Source organism: Amblyomma mixtum, chromosome 3 (assembly GCF_055824585.1).
Source record: "Amblyomma mixtum isolate Tamu chromosome 3, ASM5582458v1, whole genome shotgun sequence".
NCBI lineage: Eukaryota > Metazoa > Arthropoda > Arachnida > Ixodida > Ixodidae > Amblyomma > Amblyomma mixtum.
The window spans coordinates 75423383-75444785 of NC_143014.1; the positions used below are offsets into that span (position 1 = coordinate 75423383).

The following is a 21403-nucleotide window of genomic DNA, read 5'->3' on the forward strand; positions in this document are numbered from 1 at the left end:
CACTCGCTGTGCAGCGGCTGGCAACAGTTGCCGCGTACATCGGCATTGCCACGCACCTAGACCAAATGGTGAACTCTTTTTTTTTTTTTGAAGATGACTTTTTACATTGGACGCCAGCCCGCGAAGTCCATCTGAAGCTGCCTTTATAGCAAGATGAACGGTTTACTGCCGCATCTCAAACTGGCTGTAAAAGTGACCACCCTGAGGCAGTACGAACTGCATATATCTTTCCCCCAAACTCTGGAGTCAGTATGTCGTCACTGTCAGTCAAGTTTTCTTTTAATGCCATGACTAACACCTCTAGACTTGTTCTCGAATTAGCCGTGTCCTATGCCACGACCGCCCTATCCGGGCAAATTTCCAAGTCTGATCTAAGCCTACTCGAACACGTCCGCCCAAGTTTGTTTCCCTAGCCTGGTCTCACGCTACAGGATATCAGTTCGAGTTCATTGTGTAATTTACGGTACTCTGCTTCTCCCATAACGGTACCTTTAGCTCGCTCTCCGTAGTGCTCTGTTCTGGTCAATTACTTTCTAGCTTTGTTACACTCTAAATTTCAGCCCAGTGGGTGAATTCTGGCAGTATATGATCTCAGAACCTTCGTAAATTGTGAAGAGAGTGAAAAAAACTAGAGGGCAGGAATAGAAATTGTAAGGTGGAGAGCTGGAAAGCTGAAGATAAAAAGCCCGTTACTACAAACAGAAGACGACCATACATAGGCAAATGTATTTTAGTAAACAGAGTGTAAGGAATATAAATGGCATAAGTAGAACACTTTTGAACAATATACATTATACAAAATTAAAATATTGTAAAGCGGTGGTGTCTGGTCAGCCTGGTTGCGTTCACAGCTTGTAATTCGTTTCGCCGCCTTCATATAATCGGTTACAACCACTGCTTCCCGCCTAATGGATATAGACTATAGCCCGTGTATTACGACGCCGTTCGATTTTGAAGATGCAGTTGATTGCCAGCCTCTGCCTTGCTGGTGCCGCGGCCGGCAGCGAATTCCTCTTCAAGAACTGCCCTTGTTCCAGTTTCTCAAGAAAAAGACAGGAAAATCTTGGGTTCCTGAATCGTCATGCAGCGACCGGCATCGGCAGAGGACGACCTCCCAATTGCGTCTCGCATTCCATGCAGGATGGTTGTCTGACAGTGATGATGACGTTGTCGATGCCTACTGGCGCCGTCAAAGACCACTTCGTGCGCCCACCTTCAACATGCCCTCAGACTTCTTGGACTGTGACGAGCCCAGCGCCGCATTAGAAGAGCCAGCCAATCCAGAGCCTGTCGTCGCACCCATGCCCCAAAGGGGCATTGCCAACTCCTGGAAGCCGCCCAGAGAGCAAGGCGTTCCGGCAGGCCACTCCAGGTGGACGCAGAGGGAACCTTTTGCTCACTCGTCGAACCGATCACATCGGCCTCCACCACCGCCGAGGAAGGGCCTGTTCATCAAGCCGCCTGCAGAATCTGCTGGCGAAAGCAGCCAGAGGGCGCACTTGATGCAGGCGGCTCTGGCCCCCACCCCCAAGCGGGGATCGTTCAACGCGAGCAGTTTAAGTCACGCCCACGACCTGGGTCGCAGACGACGTGGCTTTCCAGCAAGGCCCTTTCCAGCGACGGTGCCTTCGATGTCTAGAGTGGCCTTGATCTTCTTCGGCAAAACGAACCTGCCAAGGCGACCGTTGTGGCCACCGCAGCTTTGCAGGGCGGAACCACGAAGCGGCTATGTCTAGCGGATCCGGTCTAGCTCAAACCTCGACGACAACAGCAGTCGTGGGACCGAACTGTGCGCTCATCGACCGCCTTTGTTGTGGCAGACTGTTTCTCCCAAAAAGCGGATGTGCATCAAGGGCAGGTCGGAGGCTGATGTCAGCTCCATGGTAATGTTCTCCAAGTCGCAGAAAGTGCTGCTCACGTGCAGAACCTGCAAAATGAAATCGCAGAGAAACTAACATTTGTATAGACGACAAAGACGCCGAAGAGCGCAGCTTTTATAACTCTTGATCCTTAAAGCTGCTGCATCCCTTTTTATGAATAAATCACAATTGAAAAAACGTTTCCTTCATAGCCAAATGAAATAATTACATGTCTTCTGCACAATGAGCTTGCAAACGCAATATGCAGCAAGCATGGATGATGGTTCTTGCAGTGCCTGTCCTGCACCGTGGACATGGTCGAAATTCCACTGACCGAAGCCAGTAGCAGCAAAAATTCAGGGGGGGGGGGGGGGAGGGGGCACTTTGTTGTCCTAAAGTGCACTGAGCCGAAAGCCTTAAGCGCGGTGTTGCTGCTTGTGTCAGTGATGTGTGGTTACGATGTTAAGCTGCGCCTCTAAGAGTGAAACGCGAAAGCGTCTTGCAGCGCTGCCAGGGAGTCCACAGAACGCCATCGCCCGTTCGGCTGTAGACCCGCGCGTCGGTAAATTGGTTTTTGAGGAAAGGAAATGTATTTGTCGCGCATATCTCGGTGGACTCGTGAACCTCGCCGTAACGAGAAGGGAGGAAGATGGCAGTGAACGAAGACACCGTATTCGCCTTTGTTCATTCCAAACCATCGAGCTGGCATGGCGGAGTGGTTAGCGTGCTCGTCTCGCACACCGGAGACGCTGATTCGATTACCAACTCGACCAGTTACCTACTCGGTTTTATTTGTTTATGTCGTCTGACTAGAAATGGTTAATTAGGTTAATTGATAAACTATTACTACTCAATTAGTCATTAATTATAATGCAATTACCATAGAATGCCTTAAATGGCGTTCCGACATCATTCGAATGCCATCGATTAAGTATTGATTAAGTAATGATAAGCATATGGCCATATAAGGCACGTAACCGAAACGAGGACACATCTGCCGAAACGGCTGCTAGCGACAGTATGAGGCATTAAAGGCTTTCGCCTTAAAAATGAGAACAGGTGTACGAGTGTCATGCTTCGTTTAGAGCGACGTCGGCGGCTTATGATACATTCTAGGGAGCGAAAAGAGGACGTTCTCAGGTGGATGAAATCATTTATTACCAGGGTGGATAGCTGAGCTAGTTTGTGCATTATTATGATATTGCAGCACAGGGTAAACAACGACACAGAAGGGATAACAGCGCCGTCCTCGTCAGTTCGTTCCTTCCAGGTCATAGTATCTTCTCTGCTGCAGACTTATAAGAAATCATTCTCTTTCATTACACAATTTATAGACATTCAAATACAGAACTTTTTATAGGGTCTGCCGGTGACGCCGTTACGGTTAATTTGACGTGTTCCATTTTTATTTCTAAACGTACCAATCCTGAAACAAGTTTCCGGCCATTTACAGTCGCACACCTCATGTGGGCAGTGCTTCGATCAGTATCTGAAAATGGTGGCAGTCCATCCGTCATCACAGAATCCTGTCTCTGATCTCACCATCTGCGCCTTCGCCAAGTCCCCGACCCGTAGGAATCGAATGAGCGGCCCCTGCTCGGTAGCAAACAACGGCTGCTCTGGAAGGGCAGAAGCCTCCAGTAGTGAACTGCAACGGTCTCCACGCTCCCACAGCAGGAATGCGCTGAAAAGGAGACAAGGCCAAACGAGGTCAGCGTTGCTTCTTGAGGTATGCAGGTGTAGACATGAAGAATGAACGATTTATACTATAATGGCCCATGGACAACTCCTCGTAACAGATACCGTCTTTGCTATAAGTAAACAGGCTCTCCCTACCACCTTCTCATGCAATCATCCGTCACCCGGAAGATAAGTGATGGCACGGACCCACGTCACAAAGGTTTTACTCGCGAACGATAAGGGCTGGCAAACGGAGCGTCGGACTGGCGTCACCAGCCCGGATCTCTCGCTGTGTTGACAGACAAATTAGTTTTGGCAAAGACGGCACATATTGTAATTTACTGAGCAAAAAGCATTCACAGGAAGTTCTCACTAACGGCGCGGTATCAAGACAAAGGCGGAGAAAACCACCCATACTCCATGCCGCTACCGATAATTCTCTGGCATAGTGGTAAAATAAAACATACAGTCGCCAGAGATGGTCTTTAAAACACGACGTTTCAGGACACCTACGGGTTCCTTGCTCACAATGAAAGATAGACGGAATGGGCCCCTTCTTATATGCCCACTTGACAGCGCAGTTAGTGGGCGTAGTATGTATTTTCTGGCACAGTCCGAAAAATGTCTATCTGAGGCACTTTTACTCTGCGTCATTTTGTAAAAACCTTACATTACTTCCCCGAGTAGTATTTAAGAAATTTTTTCATCAATCATCGCAGTTCCTCGAAATTGAATTAAGGCGAAAGTGCTGTCCTGAATTTTCCAATCCCTATACCCGTGTCGCGTGTTTGTATTTTCTATTCCGTGCTGCGCCACGTATTTGAATCAGGGATGACACGGGAGAAAACTTGGCCGCCATCAGCCCCTAAAGGTACGCAAAACAAAATGGCACGATTTAATTTATAACCTGATTCAATGCGATTAATAAAATCAAAAGAAACAGAACAAAATTATTAGCATGAACTCGCATCTCGTACATGAATTTTACAATTCGTGCTTGTCGCAGCTCATCATATTCTCGATGTCAGAGCTTACATTAGCCAGGATTTAAAAATATACCAAGAGGCTACGGGACCAAATTTATGCTGCTGGCTATTCTGCAGACAAAGGTCAAACTAATTTTGTATTTTGCATAATTGCATAATTCGTCGATAATTAGGCAATATTGCTAGCAATGAAATTAGGCGGAAAATTGCTGTGAGAAACTTGTAGAACGGTCCTTGTCTGTCCCTGTCATGAACCGCCGCGAGCGAAACATATCGCCGGCGCAAATCGCAGAGCCAGCGCCTGTGTCGCTGCCCCGTCGACTTTTGAATGACAGCACACCCGACTAAATGATGTGTCCATTTGTACGTGGAACGTTTGAGAGCATTCTAATCGCGGCGCGCAAGCGCCCATGTCACATGGTATGTTTATCCATAGCGGGGGCATCTGCAGTGATCGAAAAAAAAACTACGTTATCGATGGAAAGTTATAAACTCTTCAGTCGCAAGTTTTGCGGATCGTTCTAGAACCTTATCATTGGAATTTTTCGTGTAAATTCGTTGTTTGCGAAGTTGGTTAATTAACCTCGAGAAATGATCAATTACGCGGAACACAAAAATTATGTCACTTGTTATGTACAATAACCAGCAACATACGTTTAGTCGCGTCGTCTTAGAGTTTCTCAGCATATTTTCATCCCCTGGCTAAAATTAGCTGGGACACCTTGTATAAATTCTACATGTTCTACCAAGTTGGTGTGATGGTTTGGTTTGGTTTATGGGGTTTAACGTCCCAAAGCGACTAAGGCTATGAGAGACGCCGTAGTGGAGGGCTCCGGAAATTTCGACCACCTGGGGTTCTTTAACGTGCACTGACATCGCACAGCACACGGGCCTCGAATTTCTCCTCCAAAGAAATTCAGCCGCCGCGGCCGGGATCGAACCCGCGTCTTTCGGGCCAGCAGCCGAGCACCATAGCCACTGAGCCACCGCGGCGGCAAGTTGGTTGGTGTGATCCGTCGTACCAGTCGACACCCTACCGTCGGGAATAAAAAAAAATACCGAGGGCACTTAAGACTGCTTACATGCTTGGAATGCGAAAACATTGTCTCATCGTGAGCTCTGTTGGGAGGTTCTTTAAAAATTCCTTCCTTTCCAGTCACACGCGTACTCATTAGCATACAATTGTAACGAAACACATCCAATAGGTTCACCTTTATGGGCCGAGAAGTATGTTTCAAGGCCTATGGGTTGCCTACTCGCTTCGCTATCTCAAGGTCCTTTGTTGAATCCCCCGCAGCTTCGGAAGAAGTTTTAGTTTTATTGCGAAAGCAATACTACTTTCACTTTCAAGCCTTTGCGGTGCGACAGCGGTGCACATGAAATGACCTTTCGCATGACCTTTCTATGACGTCACGCCGAAGAGCTGGGCGACCATCTCGGTTCGTCCGTGTGCGACGGCGGTGCACATGAACGGCGGCCTAACTCCCGCTCTCTCCGCTAGGCGCGCCACAGGTGTTGCGACGTCACGCCGAAGAGCTCGGCGACCATCTCGCGCCGTCCGTGTGCGACGGCGGTGCACATGAACGGCGGGCTAACATTAGATTAGATTAGACTGGATTGGATTGGATTGTATAACCGATGCATCACCACAAGTCTAACCACAAGCACCACCAGCTACACTACCAGCTGAACCATGGCGTAGGTACGGGCTTTCGCAATTACCGGCCTTAACCAAGCTAAGCCACAGCGAATTTTTTTTTGCTCTAGATGCCACTATGTATACTGTCGATGTAATGTGAGAGCATGGCGACGTCAATTAATAATTTCGGGATCTGGACGGTGACGGACGCCGGCTTTTGTGGTAATGTGACATGGAATGCTTTCCCATTGAAAAATTGCGGTTAGAACCTAGGATGGGTCGCCCAGCGAAAGCTCTGGACCGCCAAGATGCGTTTAAGGTTCCCGGCACAGTATATCACACATGCACGAGCGCTCAGCGAAACATGTCACCGGAGTCAGAGCAGTATTTGAGCTCAGCGCAGAAACCCGATATATAGCTTACCGGTACAGAATACGCGAAATGGAACCACCACCTTTTCGTTCTCTCAATGTTGGGCAGAGAACATAAACGTACGCTCGTCAACGCTGTGGTATGTTAATGTTAGTTATTAATCACACAACAAAGCAACGATATGACGAACGCGCTTTCTAGGAGGAGACGGCGCGGTGTGCCTTATTGCTGACAGCAGTATGCCAGTCGTTTCTACGGCTACCTTGAAAAGAAAGAGCTCATGAAAGCGTCGCAAAATAAAAGCAGTAGGGACTGTCGTTTTCGAGAAGGTCTGAAGGTGAGCGTAGGGATAAGGCATTCAGCACTGGAATCGATTTTCCGTTCTTTTTGCTTCCGTTTCAGCTTTTGGGGCCGGGCTTGCGCCTTGCCCTGGCTGTGATGTGTATCGTAGGCCGATAATATCTTCCAGTGCAAGAAAAAAAAAATGTGCCTCTTCCAATCGATGCTAGTTGTTAAGATTCCCCCAAAATTCATGAAGATGTCCTCTTCTCCTTAGACGCAATCTAAGATGGGAGATTTTACGCAGAAAAGAAAATCCTCCCCCTGGAACGTCGGTGCCATGGCCCTGCAAGTGACGAGGACGACGGTCCAGTCCAGATAAGGAGGCAGATTGGCAACCGAAACATTGACACCGGGTGACAGCTAGACACCTATAGGGTGGTATTCTTCCGGTGTCGCCTTTTGCGACATGGCGCATTCGCTCTTCACTGATTGGCTCGAGCCGCGGTGACGGCGGCGTGACGACACGGATCCTCCTTCCTGCTACGTCATCGTGACGTCGCACCAATTTACTACGCTTAGTCGAAACACGGAATGCGCTGAAGCGATTCGCGCGGGCGACGGGCTACCGTTAGCGTACGAACGGAATCGGCAGCTACGGCTTTTGCGCCCTTAGCGTGAAAACATGGCGGCGTCCTTCCAAGCGAGAGCCGCCTGCTTCAGCGAATTCCACAGTCCTTGCGATTCCGGTCGGCATGTTTACAGGCAACTACTGGTGCTGTTGCTTTTCGCTATGACTTACCTTGCTTTGACGATAAAGTTTAAGCTGCAATTCAGCCTAGTTTTTGATACGGTCTCGATTCTGGAGCGCGCAAGCCTAATGGGACCTCCAGCTACACTGCTACCGTCTGCAACTGCCCGAAACGCAGCCGAAACCTAGCACAACCATCCGGAACGAAACAAAATTAGATTTGGAGCTTTTTCTCGGTTTTTTATAGACTTAAATGAAGTAAAGCGAGTTTATATTAAATTTGCAAATGTTTTTTGAACATTACACGTCGTGTGATGGCAAATATTCTTGCTATGAAAGATACGAAACTACTGCTGCTAGTGAATCAGCAGTGGTAAATTGTCGCTTCTCGGAGTGAATGAAAGCACCGGAGACGAAAGTGCCAGGGGCGTTTTCCGTTTCCTCGAGCAACTGTACGCGCTTTTTTAGGCCCCGCCCTAATGCGACATGTCGCAAAAGGCGACACCGGCAGAATACCACCCCTAGTCACCGGTCCACATTCCTACTTATTCTGTTCAACCCTAATGCGCACGCTCATCAAAGTGCGCGCCACGTCCGCGTTCCGGGTGCAGAGAGTGAGAAAGGGGCCCATGGCAGAAAACCCTTGCCGTCAACGCAACTGCGCACTACGAAGTTAAAGCCCCGGCAAATGTGTCTGTAATATTGTCACGGAACTTACCATGCGGTGCTACAAAAGCTCCTCAACTCCAGGGGCTGGATTACGCTCGGCCGGCGGCCCTGCGGCCAACAGGCCACGTCCACGGCGTCTTCCCTCCAAAGGCGTCCGGAGCTAGCGATAGGCGCGTGTCCCCGCTCTTCCTTCACCACGTCTTCCACCACCCATGCCACGCAACGTCTTCTTTTCCAGTGCGCTATAGCAATAAAGGCCGCCACTCTCAGATTTCGGTGGTCCTTGTGTGAAGCCTGCGTGACCTAAAATGAAATAAAATAAAATAACATTCTTCATGACCAGGAGCAGGTTTGGAACACGCGGCGGCGCTTACAGATGAGCTTTGTTGATACAGCATTGGCACACAACACCATCGCCACTTTCCTGCTTCGACACCTTATCAGTTACACTGATGTAATATTTTACGTACATGAACTATGTACAGACATCAGGAACACAGCGGCAAACCTATATTATGCGTAACAAGACACACCTATAAGCAACCAAGCACGAGACAAGAGGCAATGCAGAGCCCATAACTGACTTATCATAATACGACACACCTGAGGAATAAAGCACTAGAAAAAAAAGATAATGACGATCACAGCACTAACAATGAGCGCCACTCTGTTCCGAAAATATGGTCCGGGCATGCACTTATTTTAGGCGCACAATGATTCTACTGAAGGGGTCTTTAGCAGAAACAACTGATTCACAATGTCACCCCATCCAGAGGCTGTGTAATCCAATTAAAAAGAAAAAGTCTAAGGTTTTACTAAAACGAGCTTTTGGGTAAGTTGGTCACTTTGTTTTCACAAAACTGCAGCGTAAAAAATAACGGGCAGCGTTTGTCCGTGTCGTAGGTGTTTCTTCCTTCCTGGTCTTCGTTTTTTACGCTGCACTTATGTGGAAGAAAGAGTGTAAGGGTTTATCTACAAATAGCAGTGCAGTGAGGTATCGTACAGAATGTGATGTCTAAGTAAATCTTTTTCACATGGTCCATTGCATGATATCTCAGAAGAGTATTTGCATCTTTGCAATTGAGGAAACAATGCTCAATCGTTTCAGGAGCACCACATTGGCGGCATTTTGTGGTAGACACAAAAATGCCCTTCTTCTCTAACCATGTTTTAATGGGTAATATCTCGGTGTGAAGTTTATAGCAAAATTTCTTTGTAGACGAGGAGAAGGGCCTTTTTTATTCTTTTGAGTACGTCATGTCCCGGTAAACAAAAATACACTGAGATGTACATAGGCGGAGGGAAGAGCATACAAATTAAATCCTTGTCCAACCGTTTCTTTAACACAGAAAACGGAAACTCAGTAGAAAAATGAACAAGTAGGCAGTGAACAGACAAATGTATTAAAACCCATAGACATCGACGATCAGAAACATTAAAGGATACAATGAGGCTCGGTAAAACATGAAGCAAATTTACTTGCATGAATGCAAGCACTCTTGGGATTTAATGTACTGAAAAAAAAAACATGAAATGTTGGTTGGATTATGGGGTTTAACGTCCCAAAGCGACTAAGGCTATGAGAGACGCCGTAGTGGAGGGCTCCGGAAATTTCGACGAAAGTCTGTCGGACATACAGATGGAGTAAAACAAGGTCACTAGACGGCGCCGAAAAGGTTAACAGGACTCATAGATTCAACATAAGAAATGACACACAAAGGACCCGAAAACTCCATAAAAAAGCTCAATATCAATTCTTCTGCAATGAATAATTTCGAGCGCACAATAAAGTTTAGTGGCGAGAAAAAAGATTACATGCGGTCACCCTGGCAAAAATCGAGACCATGCGGGACGAACTCAGAGCATAACGCTGAAGAGTTAGAATGCGGTCTTTCCAGTCATATGCGCTATGCTTATAGTCACTCACAGGGACGGCAAGGGTGGCCATACGGGTCCGTTGTATGCCGGCATACTGAGACTCTTGTGAATTGCAGTGAGCCCACGTCGGACCTCTTCGCCAGTTTTACTGCTGAATGATTGCGCAACAATGGCGCGCCATAGTGTAGAGACCGCGCGTTGACCGCCTTCTAATTGACGTCAGTCGTAGCCGCACTCCTCCAGAAGCGCAACTGCGGACGCCACAGCATACGCCATTTCTCCTCCCGGACTCCGCCATATGGGCGATCGGCTGGAAGGAAACGCAGCGTTGCTAGCCACAAGATCTCGCACAAATTTCACAAATGTTCATGAGCACATTCCAACAATTTTCCGACTTCTCATAGCGTGCGCCTGCCACCATCCAAGTTAAGGCTCTCACAGATTTGTCCACGTCGACCGTGGCACTAAGCAGCGACGGCAACGTTTCAACTCGCCTGCGGATCAAGGAGCTGCTGTGGGCTCGGCTACTTACCTCCTGGGAGCCTAACGCGGTTTTTGTAGTCGCAGTATGTTATCTGCGAGGCCCATCGGGCGGCTGGAAAGCTATCACAACACGCCAGTGCCTAAGGGGCGTATTCAGCCGCGTTCAGAGACCAGCTGGACGTTCGTACGGTGGCAGCACATCTTGACTTAGCGAGTGCAGTGCCATGGCGAATGTCTGGTTGGCAACGATCCGGCATAGTTAAAGCTGATAGAAGAGAGTCCTGTTGTGCTAGATGAGACATAACACAACGATTACGTTCGAGAGAGGGTTCGGAGACATCACTAGGTGTGCAGCGGCTGGCAACAGTTGCCGCGTACATAGGCATATCCACGCACCTAGACCAAATGGTGAACTCTTTTTATGCGAAGCATACTACTTTAGCTACCACTTCAGCCCTTCACCGTGGTTATGCGCCTCCAAATCACGTGATACATGACGTCACACCACGTGACACGATGACGTCACGACAGTAGAGAAACGGGGGCCCACCTCGCGCCGTCGCTGTGGTTGTGCGCCTCCTAATCACGTGATACATGACGTCACACCACGTGACACGATGACGTCACGACAGTGGAGAAACGGGGGCCCACCTCGCGCCGTCGCTGTGGTTGTTCGCCTCCAAATTACGCGACACGATGATGCTTCTCATTCTCCAGGCTTAACCAAGTTAAGCCTCAGCCTTTTTTTTTTTTGAAGATGAATTTGTACAGGGTCGTCCACTCTAAGTACGAACACGGCGCAGCGTGGCCGCGCTCCGCGGGGCGCGAGCGCATCCGGCGCGGCCGCGCATCGAAGCTCTGCGGCGCAGGCGCACACGGGCCTGGAGGCGGTGCTTTGTGTCGTCTGCTACAGCGCGGGTGAGCACAGTGCTTGCTCTGCGGTGAAGCGCACCTAACTTTCTGCATGATTACAGAGCTCGTGTGCGCCGAGACAGCACTGCGGGAAAGCGCACCAACTACAGCGCGTTATGGCTGGTTGCGCGTACGACAACCCAGCGGCCTCTCGTCTCAGTGCCACGACCTCGGTGATATGCAGGTATTGCTGTAAACTTGTCATTTCAGGTTTGAATTGATTTGGCTTATGGGGTTTAACGTCCGAAAGCGACATAGAGGGCCCCCGATTATCGTCGACCCCATTGGGGTTGTTAACGTGCGCAGATATCACACAGTAAACGGATGCCTTGCGTTTCGCCTCCATTGGAACAGGGCCGCTGCAGTAAGGGTAAGACATATATCTAACAGAAGCCAAAGTGTTCGCAATGGAAGTCGCTCGTCTGACCCTGACAGCGGCCGCCCCGTTCCAACGGATGCGAAACGCAAGGCATCCGTTTACTGTGGGATATCTGCGCACGTTAAAAATCCCCACATGGTCGACAAAAATCTGGGGTCCTCGGCTATAACCTCCATTGTAGTCTATGTCGCGTTCGGAAGTTAAACCGCATAAACCAAATCAATTCAAACCTGAAATGACAAGTTTTCAGCAATACCTGCATATCACCGAGATCGTGGCACTGAGACGAGAGGCCGCTGGGTTGTCGTACGCGCAACCAGCCATAACGCGCTGTAGTTGGTGGGCTTTCCCGCAGTGCTGTCTCGGCGCACGCGAGCGCTGTAATCATGCAGAAAGTTAGGTGCGCTTCACCGCAGAGCAAGCACTGTGTTCACCCGCGCTGTAGCAGACGACACAAAGCACCGCCTCCAGGCCCGTGTGCGCCTGCGCCGCAGAGCTTCGATGCGCGGCCGCGCCGGATACGCTCGCGCCCCGCGGAGCGCGGCCACGCTGCGCCGTGTTCGTACTTAAGGCGCGGTTATACTCCGACGTAGCGCGCGCGCGCGTGCGCGCGCGGCACGGCGACGTCACGTCGGCGAAACGCGACCCTCTATAGGGGACCGCAGCTTCGCAGGGGGGCGCTGCGGACGCCACTGAAAAGCGCCCTCTCCGGCCGACTCCGCACTATTGTCCGGGCAAACCGGTCTCCCTCCCATTGAGTAGCTGCGCGAGCAGCGCGCTTTCTCCTGAAAAAAAGCCAGTTCTGCACGTACTTTGCACGTGTTGGCCAGCCTGCAAATCTCTTTGTGCAGTCGCGAGCTTTTTCCCTCGTGCTTGAACGCTGACGAGCTTCAGAGGATTAGCAAAATGTACAGGGGCGCTAGAAAAAAATGCGGACTGCACGGCGCCCACGCGCTGCGCAGTCGGAATTTATCTTCAATGCGTTTTTATCTCGGTAGTAACAAAAAGACGCTAGAGTGGTACATTATTGTATCACGGATGTCTCCAGCGTATTTGTGTTGCGAGCCAAGTATAAGCGTGACGAAAATAAATTCCAACAGCGGAGCGCCTAGGCACTGCGCTGTTCGCATTTGTTTCTGTCGCGGCAGTACGCTCTCAGATAGTGGACAGTGAATTTTTTTTTTCGCTGCGCAAACTTGAAAAATGAACTGCTAGTGGATCAGGCCCACTACGTGAAGCAGATTGTTGACGAAAAAGTCGGTACCGTAACGGCGAAATGTGTATCGCAAGTAAATGACGAGGTCATTTAAGACGTGGAATTCGAGGTCAATACCATTTTTTTTTGGCGCAGCCATCTTCGCAAGATGCTTAATTTCGTTGGGTGGCTGAGCAGTTAGATGCATGCAGGTTTGTTGGCCAAATAATAAGGAATTTGTTACGTGTTTCGCTGAAAAATAATGGAAATAATTTTTATTTTAACTTAAAATAAAGTGGCCTTAAGGCGACACGCGAGGCTGAGGAGAAAAACGAAAACACTCACGAAATGCGCCTACCAGCTTCTTGCTATATACGGCAAAGAGAAAAAATGCTCTAGTTTGGTCAATCACTACAACGGAGATAAGCGGTTGGTATATTTATTTTAATGCCAATTACAGCGCACGCGCATCCCCAATTTATTTGCAGAGCCATCGCTCATTCATGTGCAAGCAAACATTTTGATTATTTTTGTTTTTAGAAATTTTTTACATGTAAAGCAACTTCGAAAATTGAGCCAGGCGTCACAAGTGGGAACATTGAGGCGATCACTGACCTTCCCTCACACGCGTCTGCATAATGCCGCTAGCTGTTGTCAGTCTCCAAAATAAACAATGGCAAAAGAAATGAGTTTCGTTAGCGCGAGCTTTACTAAACACTGCATGCTTAGTGAATTACAACAAAAACTGCTCAGAAATAATATTACGCGTGCAACATGCCAAACGTGTTTAGCAACAGGCAAAAGCTTACTTCACCCTGCCCATAGCAGTTATCGAGGCCTGCCGTTTCTCGTTCTCATCCATTTCATACACCGGACAAAAACACTTTTTAATAGGAAAAAGTGTATGAACGCATTTTTTTTTTATATACTGGAAGATTTCACTATAGCAATCTCCCATCGATAGGCTTGCATTTTTTTTTCGTTTTAACGTTTTTCCTATCGTCAACTGCTCGATACGAGCGATGAAAAATATTTAAGATTTTGCTGCATATAGAAAGGGTGGACCATTACCTTCAATATTTCCGTTACTGTACGTTACAATTTTCCAATATTAAATTTTTTCCCCCAAGAATGTAGGACATCTCCAGGAAATCTGTAGAATTCCACGGGCAGTCCTTGGCCGTCGATGTTCAGAGAACTATTGTGACAGCCCCAGACACAAGTTTCTCCACTCTTAGAACGTCGCGGAATTCACAGCGAGCGGCAACAACACTTTTGTGCGCCCGCGAGCAGGACGGCGCGTGCTCACAATGAAAGAGAGAGTGACAGCTGCGCGAGCAGCACGCGCATACCAGTCGACAGGCTGCTGGCTCAATGCGCTCCGCCCGCGACGGGCCCGGACGGAAACGCCAAAATGACCGGCAGGGGAGAAGTGGCGCTGGTGCAGTGGCAGCAAACTTCAGGTGCGCTTCCCTATACTCCAGCGGCGCCCGATCGCCGGCGTGTTCGGCGGCTTCCGGCGCGGTCTGACGGCGCCCGGCGCGGAATGCAACCGGCTGCATTTCGCGCGGGCCGCGCCGAGAGCGCGCCGAAGCCGCCCACCCAGAATGCACCGCGCGCGCCTCCCACGCCACTCCTCCCCTCTACCCCCTTCGCCACTCGCCTCCTCTCCCAGCCGGTTTTCGAACGAAGAACGTTCTGCGCATGCGCTGCCTCGCGTCGGAGCGGCTTGAGTGTAGAGCTCCCGAACTGAGCCTGGCGTACCGTCGCCGATCTGACGTATCCGACCACAACCGGCTCTCGCCCGCGCGCGCGCTACGTCGGAGTATAACCGCGCCTTTAGAGTGGACGACCCTGTACATTAGACGCCAGCCCGCGAAATCCATCTGAAGCTGCCTTCATAGCAAGATGAAAGGTTTACTGCCGCATCTGAAACTGGCTGTAAAAGTGACCACCCTGAGGCAGTACCAACTGCATATATCTTTCCCCCAAACTCTGGAGTCAGTACGTGATCACTGTCAGTCAAGTTTCCTTTTAATGCCATGACTAACACCTCTAGACTTGTTCTCGAACTAGCCGTGTCCTACGCCACCGCTGCCCTATCCGGGCAAATTTCCAAGCCTGATCTAAGCCTACTCGAACTCTTCCGCCCAAGTTTGTTTCCCTATCCTGGTCTCACGCTGCAGGATATCATCAGTTCGAGTTCATTGTGTAATTTACGGTACTCTCCTTCTCCCATAACGGACCCTTTAGCTCGCTCTCCATAGTGCTCTGTTCTGGTCAATTACTTTCTAGCTTTCTGTTACACTCTAAATTTCAGCCCAGTGGGTGAATTCTGGGAGGATGTGAACTCAGAACCTTCGTTATTTGTGAAGAGAGTGAAAAAACTCGAGGGCAGGAATAGAAATTGAAAGGTGGAGAGCTGGAAAGCTGAAGATAAAATGCCCGTTACTACAAACAGAAGAAGGCAAATGTATTTTAGTAAACAGAGTGTAAGGAATATAAAAAGCATAAGTAGAACACTTTTGAACAATATACATTATACAAAATCAAAATATTGTAACGCGGCGGTCTCTGGTCAGCCTGGTTGCGTCCACAGCTTGTAATTCGTTTTGCCGCGTTCATATTTTCAGTGGACAACGAAGAAGACAGTGCTGGGCTCGTGCACGGAGGGCGAAGAGACCGAAGTGTGATCTGTGCGCCGTTGGCCGGCAGTGGTTCGACTGAGCTGCTGTCAGCATCAGCATCCCTCAGAGACTACTCCTTGGGTGCGTACAATTACGTAACAATGTAATCTGTTACAACCACTGCTTCCCGCGTAATGGATATAGACTATATGTAACAATGTAATCTGTTACAACCACTGCTTCCCGCGTAATGGATATAGACTATAGCCAGTGTATTACGACGCCGTTGGATTTTGAAGATGCAGTTGATTGCCAGCCTCTGCCTTGCTGGTGCCGCGGCCGCCAACGAATTCCTCTTCAAGAACTGCCCTTGTTCCAGTTTCTCAAGAAAAAGACTGAGGAAAATGCTGGGTTCGTGAATCGTCATGCAGCGACCGGCATCGGCAGAGGACGACCTCCCAATGGCGTCTCGCATTCCATGCAGGATGGCTTGTCTGACAGCGATGATGACGTTGTCGATGCCTACTGGCACCGTCAAAGACCACTTCGTGCACCCACCTTCAACATGCCCTCAGACTTCTTGGACTGTGACGAGCCCAGCGCCGCATTAGAAGAGCCAGCCAATCCAGAGCCTGTCGTCGCACCCATGCCCAAAAGGGGCATTGCCAACTCCTGGAAGCCGCCCAGAGAGCAAGGCGTTCTGGCAGGCCACTCCAGGTGGACACAGAGGGAACCTTTTGCTCACTCGTCGAACCGATCACATCGGACTCCACCACCGCCGAGGAAGGGCCTCTTCATCAAGCCCCCTGCAGCATCTTCTGGCGAAAGCAGCCAGAGGGTGGAGCTGATGCAGGCGGCCCTGGCCACCACCCCCAAACGGGGATCGTTCAACGCGAGCAGTTTCAGTCAAAACCACGACCTGGGCTCGTGGGTCGCCTCCCTGTCCCAGCCACGGCCCCACGACCCCGACGACTACGACGATGAGGTGACTGACGACGACGAGGACAAGGGTCGGCAGCGCGTGCCCATTGCAGAGACTTGGCTGACGACTTGGTCTGCACATCTTCGTCGGACACTACTGCGGAGCTGACGGATGATGAGGATGAGGACTCGACCGCATCACTGAGCAGACAGAGGGCAGTGACTCGGCCTCTGACTGCCTCTTCGTTTGCACCGGCCCTGACGAAGTGCGTGGGCAGGGCCATCATCCAGGCCCAGAGGAGTTGGATTAGCCAGTGTATGCCCTTACAAAATTTTTTAGTAACATTCTTCAGAAAGTCTTTCGACAATTGTTAATAGAACCTATCAACATTGAACCGAAAGTCTTTTGATCGTCTTTATACATTGTAGTAACAACCTATGAACCGTCTTGTGACAATTGGTCACCTATATCCAAAAGACTCAAGTACATAGAAAGTCGTTATACTTCCTATCATCCCCTTATCGACAGTTTCTACACTTCCTATTGACCCCTTACCGACCATGTCTGCCAACACCCTATCAACGGTCTTCCGACAATTGGCCACCGTTATCCAAAAGACTCAAGTACATAGAAAGTCTTTACACTTCTTATCAACCAGATACCGACAATGTCTACCAACACCCTATCAACGGCCTTCCGACAATTGGCCACCGTTATTCAAAAGACTCAAGTCCGAAGACAGTATAATTCCTACTACGCAGTACAACACTTTTACCAACGTAGTGTTATCACTTCAAAATCATTTTGTGAACACTGTATCCTGGACTGCTTAAAGAATAATAGAAGCAAAATGCAAATTATTATATTTATTGAGCACAAGTGTACATACGCGCTAGAAGATAAGCATGATGCATCAAAATATTTTATGGAGAGCAATAGAGGAACAGAATATTGGCTTCGGCACAGTTCCCCTCAGTTCCCTCTTAGTAACAATGACTGACACACAGAAATTGAAAACATAACAGGTTTTAATTTACGATGTTTCGGCTAGAGGGCCAGCCTTTTTCGAGTATAGTACAGCATTCAAAATAAAAGCTGTGTGCTTGAAATGCTGTAGTACACTTGAAAACGGCTGGCCCTCCGACCAAAACGTCGTGAATTAAATACCGTTAGGTTTTTGTTACATATATATGAGGTGTTTCAGGGAAGACTAAGTAATTTTCAAAAAACAGCTATTTTGAGTTGAATATATGGCTTTTTCAGCATAGTATTGCCAGTGTTGGAAGGCACCAGAAAACTGGTGAATCGTCTTACCTAGTAAGCTGGTTAACTAATTTTTATTAATGAACCTTTTAACTATCAGAGTTAGGCGTCTAGTTGATATTAGATATTTGTAGCAGTTACATGAACTGGAGGGGTTGCTCTCCCTGTGTGCTTTCAAAAGCGCATGTATTTTCGCACGATGCAGCCAAATTTTGTCGAGCCACAGCGGCGAAAGTAATCATGTTTTGCACATTCTAAAAACTGATATGGCTACTACTAACGACTGGCTAAAAGTCTCTAACTGCAACCAGTTGCAAACCTGCGTTAGTTAAAAATTTAATTATCAGAAATTAGTTAACCAGCTTACTAAATACACCTCACCAACTTTCTGGTGTCTGCTAACACTGGTAATACTATGCAGCAAAAGCCTTATTTTTGAAACCTATTTATTCTTCCCTGAAACACCTGGTGCATATAAATACTGCTCACTTTCCTGTACAACACAGAAATGAAAAAAATTTCTTCTGTAACATGAAGGTTCCATGAGCCACACAACAAACCCGTGGAAAAAAACTCTGCATGCATACACACACACCTCTCCAAAGCCGCTAAAAATCCCACACAGTGAAACAATGCTTACAGTGTCTTAAGTTAAAGGCTGCAAACACTAATCAATTAAAAGTCAAACAGGATGCCAAATATATGCTAAATGTCCACATGGATGTAGATATCAAGCTATGAGCTGATTTTAATAAGCATACATAAGCACAGAAATGCTTAAGCAACTTTGTAGTTGCACTATCCTGAAACTTGTCCTCAATATCAGGCAGCCTGCTTGTTCATCATCATCATCAGCCCTACTACGCCCACTGCAGGGCAAAGGCCTCTCTCATGTCTCTGCAATTAACCCTGTCGTTACTAGTCTGCATCACCAGCGGAAGAGGTAGCGTCCTAGTGATCAGACGTGTGCACCAGTTAACAGGCAGCCTCCTCCATGGCGGAATGCAGCAGGAAGAGAACTGCAAAAGAAAACATTCAAGGTATACAGATATAGTAACTTCTGATAGAATCAAACACAGAGAAGCAATAATCAGTTAAATCTGCACTAAAATTCAGCTCTCCGAGTGAGTTTAATAAGGCTGATGAGTAATAGCATAAGCAGCAGTCACAAGACTCGAGCTAAATGCAATGCTTCCTTGAACAAGAAAAAGCTATATAACATGCTGTTGTGTTCAATTCTGCCCCCACATTCAAAGACTGAATGATATTCACAGGAACTGACATTAACGTGTTACGCCTAATTAGGTCATTCCAGTCATGTGAAGATAAGGTGCAGGCCATCAAATATGAAAATTGTTTTGTGTTTCTGATTTGTCTGTACAAAAATTCAGGCAGCTTTTGTTTTCAAAAGTGATGGCACAAACACATTGCAATATAACGCATATGTTTATTTCCCTTAGAGTGGCTAGGAGGGAGTAACTTAACTTTACTTGCTGTTCATTTTATTTACCAGCTTGTAGATAATGTAGCATCACTTGGAGCTATGCCAGGTGTTACGGGAAAATGTATGAACAAAGAGTACAGAGGTGAGCAAGATCTCAGGGCAAGAGTGGCACACTCTAAAGCAAATGAATCAAAATATTAATGCACACACTGCGTCAGATACAACACTTGTAAGTAAAGATGCATAGAACTACAAGCGATAAAAGCCTCAGCAACGTGCCCCAAGGGAGCAGCTGGACAGGTAGTTTTTTATTTGTCCCACAGCACATCCCTCCAGTGCTGAGGCCTGCTCATATCTGTTTAAGTTAAGAATACAAGGGAAACAAGCAAACAAGTGTTCCAAAGAAGTACTTAGGTTGTTCTTTAGGAAATTAGCTGTTACTAATTGCAGCAATAAATACCTCGAGAAAGTAAATTAAGTTATTTACACAGCTATTACAAACCTTGATGGCACGGGGGAGAGGCAACATCAAACGCATTGGTTCAAGTACAGCAAGGGGTCATGTTAAGGTCACAGCAATATTTGTTGACCTAGGCTCAGCTAGTGTAATGGGACCAGTAACTGAACTTCGGCATGAATAAAATAACAATGGACCAGTACTCAATGCCAAATGCATTTCAACTGTACAGTGCAGTCGGTTGTGACAAAGGGAGTGTGAAAGAAAACCTCAGCAATGCTCATGACATATCGAATAAGCACCTTTCTTCTGTACAGCTTCAATATAAGCTTTACAGGGTTTCATGTAATGCAAGCATAATCTGATAAGGTATCAATTATTGATGCTAGCAACACCTATGCTTCTAAAGCAGAGTGCTCCACTTGAACGCTATCATTCAATTATGCAATTATGCCCGTTAGGCTATGCCTAGCATACAGTTACCACACCACTGGTTCACTTCAAACATGCCATACCTTGTAAGAGGTAGGTACTGCTGAAGTAAACCTATAAAATTTATTTGCTGTTTTTAGATTACTGTATAAAGGTCATGAAGCAGATAATTGTTTTAATTTGGTCTATACTATGATCAAGATTCCCAAGCATGAGAGGCATGAGGGAAAAAAACTATAGAAAAGCATTTCACACTATAACACCATGCGCTTGACTAGGGGAGTGCTTTCATGACGCCCGCAATATCTTTTTCCTTTCTCTTGGTCCTCTTTTAAAAGATGAAAAAAAAAACAAATGAAAGAAAGAGGGAGCCTGGGCCAGAAGATTCTTGTCAGGCTAAAAAAGACAAGGAAAAAATACCCACTCGTGTACCTATCCTTTTACAAGTGGCACATGCTTGATATCCAGTGTCAATGGCTGATAGGCTGCACCAGCAGGTCTTGATGTCATTTGCCTCCGGTTGAGGTAGCACTGGCTCGATGACAGATGAAAGCTGGTGCAAAAGTAGCGTAATGATACCGGTGGAGGAGCTGTACAGAGCTTGACTGCGGGCACATTTGAAGAAAGGCTGTATTAGAGGCATGCTTTCATAAACATCATCACAGAAGCCACATCCCATTACAACCTCCAGCTGTTCAGTGCAATGTGTTCAGGAGTGGAGGCTAACGATTAATTGCCTACGCCTCCTATAGTTCGCATAAAAATGGTTTACAAAGCTAGTCATACTTTTCTTAGAGCTATTATTCGCGAATCACGTTATAATTTATCACTTCGGGCTGAAAATATGGGAATGACATGAATGTACTGAATGTAATTCAAATAAAATGACAACAAACTTTCCACTGTGCGATTACCTCAGCTGCACTGCAAAGGAATGGTTCCGCTATTTTTAATCGTCGTTACGTTGACCAGAGGTACTAAGAACCACAGCACTTGACGTGACTGAGATGTGGAACGGGCAATGCTACATATCCAGTAAACACTCAGACAGCAGAATCAAAAGACGCACGACAATACAAGCACTTTTCGTTCTTATGGTCTCCTTTTCACCCGGTGCTCCTGTTCAGTCGGAATAACGAATCAAGGAGCACCCCATAGCTCTCAGCGTGCAACCAA

The 21403-nt window shown here is 47.7% G+C and overlaps 1 long non-coding RNA gene and 1 pseudogene across 2 annotated transcripts in view; one reads left to right on the forward strand and one right to left on the reverse strand.

The window, feature by feature from the left end:
- The first annotated feature begins 15959 nt into the window (after nucleotides 1-15959).
- Nucleotides 15960-16941, forward strand: LOC149350627 (uncharacterized; annotated as a pseudogene).
- Nucleotides 16942-17473: 532 nt separating this feature from the next.
- The window catches only part of LOC149350628 (uncharacterized), a 47530-nt gene continuing 43600 nt past the window's right edge, over nucleotides 17474-21403 (reverse strand). For both annotated transcript variants that reach the window (XR_016289461.1, XR_016289460.1), the window contains exons 2-3: nucleotides 20652-20832; nucleotides 17474-18913 (exon numbers count right to left, since the gene is read on the reverse strand). This is a non-coding gene — a long non-coding RNA (uncharacterized LOC149350628). The remainder of the gene's footprint in view (nucleotides 18914-20651; nucleotides 20833-21403) is intronic.